At 37.5% G+C, this 3,622-nt stretch overlaps 1 pseudogene; it reads right to left on the reverse strand.

The window, feature by feature from the left end:
• Positions 1-423: 423 nt before the first annotated feature.
• LOC148563710 (uncharacterized) lies at positions 424-2,245 on the reverse strand (annotated as a pseudogene).
• Positions 2,246-3,622: the final 1,377 nt, after the last annotated feature.

Consider the following 3,622-nt stretch of genomic DNA (forward strand, 5'->3'; position numbering starts at 1 on the left):
TTTCAATCTCTTCTTTAATCTTCTGCACGACTTCAGGAGCAAATCTCCTTCGTGGCTGCTTGACAGGTTTAACATTGGCTTTCAATGGCAATTGATGTTCTACCAATTCACGACTCAAGCCTGGCATCTCTGCATAATCCCATGCAAAACAGTCACAATATTCCTTCAAAATCTCCACCATTTCTTTTTTGAAATCATCAGGCAGCATCTTGCTCACATATGTTGGCCTAGGATAATCACCGTTACCAATATCTACTTCCTTCAAAGGATCCTGCACTTCAACCTTTTTTACAGTGTCAGTATTATTTTTTCAAAACCTAAAGGACCATCATCATATATACAATCATAAGGTACATTATCAATGCACCCTTCTCTGTCTGCCATATAGGCCGACAGCCGAGCCAGTTGGCTCGTCAAGCTCATCTAAGTTTCTTCTGAGGCCGCATCCGCCCCGGCCTTAGGGACCAAAATAAAACCATTCATATCTATTTTGCACATCTCAATATTTTCAGGATTAAATGCATTGGTGTCAACGGTCAGCGGCTTGACTCCAGGATTATATATCCTGAACTCCACATGCATCTCATCGTAGTAACAAGTACTATTGTCAGCAAGAACTTCTTCCACTCCTCCATCTTCATTCCAGAAAATTAATTTTTGATGTAAAGTTGATGGAATAGCACCCATTCCATGAATCCAATCACGTCCTAAAAGTAAGTTAAAACCAGCCTTTGAAGAAACCACAACAAATAGAGTTGGCCTATTGACAGAACCAACCTCAATTGACAGCAGAACCACACCTCTAACAGAAGAAGTCTTTCCGTTAAAATCTGTCACCCCAATGCTACTTTTAATCAGATCTTTTTCAGTCTTTCCAAGCCTTCCCATCATTCTTTCAGGCATGAGATTAACAGCAGCTCCCCCGTCAACCAAAATCTTATTGACTATCCTTCCGTCAACACGAGCCTTGATATGCAGTGGACGCAAGTGTTCCTTATCATTTTCAGTAGGCTTCTCAAATAATCCTCCACCACACATATTGTCATCTAGCAATAAACATTCGCTTCCAGGAAAGACATCATAACAATCATCTTTTAATGACTCTACTTCCTGGACTTGACTATACTCCTCAGGCAGTATTGACACCACAACTATAGGTTGCTTAACACCAAATATTGCTTCTAAGCTGTCATCAAAATCAGTGTCAAAATTATCAGTAATTAAATCTTCATCCTTTTCTCCCTTGTTTTCAACCATCACCCTCTTCCCAGCAAGATTCTTCTTGACATTTTTATTGCATTTAGGGTGATTAGAAGAATTGCCTGTTTCTACAGACTTGGCCATGGTTGGCAAAGGAGAAAAATCTACTCCGTGTCCCTTGTATGGATCCAAAGGAACATACTCAGGCATATTCTCTTTCTGCTCAAAAGTTGTAAAAGGAGAATATTTGGGAATGTTTTGACAATTTGGCCAAGGAGAATAATTAGGAACCTGCTGCATGTTAGGACTATAACAAGAATAAATTGGCTTTGAGGGAATAGGCGCATTTTTTGGAATATATATACTACCTCCGTCTTGTGCATGATTCATGTTCCATAACTGAGACTCATAGTACCTGGGCTTGAAAGGTCTAGGCTTCACCCATTTGTTTTTTCCTCTTGCAAAAGCAGTAGGTTGATTCTGCACATTTCTCACATTCTGGACCCATTTATTGTTTGAGATTTTGGTGGGAGGAACTATTGTCTTTTGAGAAAATCCATCAGGTCTTCCATCAATCATGACCACAGTCTTCATCTTCTGGTTGACAGGTTGTACTCCAGTGTTGTTGACGCACTTGTTCAAAGGAGTTTGACCGCCCAACTTTTGTTTTCCCTCGGCTATCTTCCGCTTTAACTCGTTAGTTTTATTTTCTTTTTCAGCAATCTTCTTTCCCAACTCAGCCTTTTCTTTCTCTTCAACTTTGTACTTTTCAAACTCTTTTGCAGCTTCCTTGTCAAAAACAGCATTGCACTTTGGGCACATGGCAATGGTGCTGTCAGATTCTTTAATTCTCAACAAAAAAATCTAACAAATCCTCACCAGGACGAGGATAAACTGGCTTCTTATCTTGTTCAAAGACTCTCAGGTCTTTATTTTCATTTTTAGCACTAACCATCGTGGCATCAACTTCTACCATGTTGATTGACAAATCGAATGGCTCAACATAATTTGAGTCAGCAGCAAATGGTTCAGTTTCCACCTTCATAGTAGTTTTATCCTCAAACTTCAGTCTTCCCTCCTCAATTGCTTTTTGTATCAAATCCCTGAAACGGACGCAATTGTTAGTGGTATGCGAAAATACTTGATGAAACTTACAAAATTTCTTATTCTTTATTTCATCAGTTGTAGGCATGTTTTTTCCTTCAGGTAAAATAAGCTGCTTATCTTTTAATAAAACTTTAAATATTTGATCTGCCTTAGAAATATCAAAAGAATAAGTCTTATTTTCAACTTTAGAATAAGAAGAAACTTTTTCCTTTCCTTTAACAGGCTTCAAAGATTTGCATACATAAGGAGGACCCCCACGTAATTCGGCAATATAAATCTCTTTTTCATCTGAATCACTACTATCGGAAAAACAATCAACATATGCAACCTTTTTTGAACCCCTTTTAAAATTTTCTTTTTCTTTCTTAATTTGTTCTATCTGTCTTACTCTCTCAGCTAATTGGGAAAGATCTAAAGTATGTTGATTAACAAGTTTCTTCCTAACTCTGAATTCTAGCCCATTAGTAGCCATTTTGACAACTTCAGATTCTGGAATCGGAGTAAAACATTTATTCCTCGTGTTTCTAAACCGCGCCAAATAGGTATCAATGGATTCTCCTTCTGCACGTTTGACAGAGAATAAATCCGTAAGACTAACTTTCAATTCACCTCGGAAAAACTGATCATGAAAATTTCTCTCTAACTGCGCCCAAGAATGAATAGAATTTGGTCTCAAGTTAGAGAACCATGTAAATGTATTTTTTGTTAAAGAAGAAGGAAAGTATCTCATCTTGAGATATTCATTAGAAGCTGCTTCCCCAATTTCAACAGTATATCGAGCAATATGCTCTACTGTAGATTCATTTTCTTCTCCAGAAAATTTTGTAAGGGATTTTGGAATTTTTCAACCCCTTGGGAGCTCTGCTTGTTGGACACACTCAGGAAAAGCAGACACAAAATATGGCCTATTCAAGCAACCAACATTAAATCCCAAACGGTTTAAAACTTGTTCAACATTACTTGCTAGATTATAATGCCCTCCTAAGTTATTTTGTCTAAGTCTTTCTAACATATCATCAGCATTTTGACCATGTCTAGGCATATGAACATCATAATTAGGAATTGCTCCACCGTTCTGATTGACATTATCAAATCTTAAACCCAAGTTATCATTTTCTTCTAAATTTACCACAGTAGCAATCCTATTGACTTGCCTATTTAATTGTTCAATTCTAGTGTTTGTGTTTTCTAGAAGAGGATTTAAAACTGTCACCATTTGATGAGTTAACATGTTTACTAGATCATGGTGGCTTTCATCCATCTGTTGCCTAATATTTGCCAAAGATCCCACAGTTTGACTAGGTTGATTAACAGG

Source organism: Arachis ipaensis, chromosome B5 (assembly GCF_059453495.1).
Source record: "Arachis ipaensis isolate K30076 ecotype BB chromosome B5, ASM5945349v1, whole genome shotgun sequence".
Classification (NCBI taxonomy): domain Eukaryota; kingdom Viridiplantae; phylum Streptophyta; class Magnoliopsida; order Fabales; family Fabaceae; genus Arachis; species Arachis ipaensis.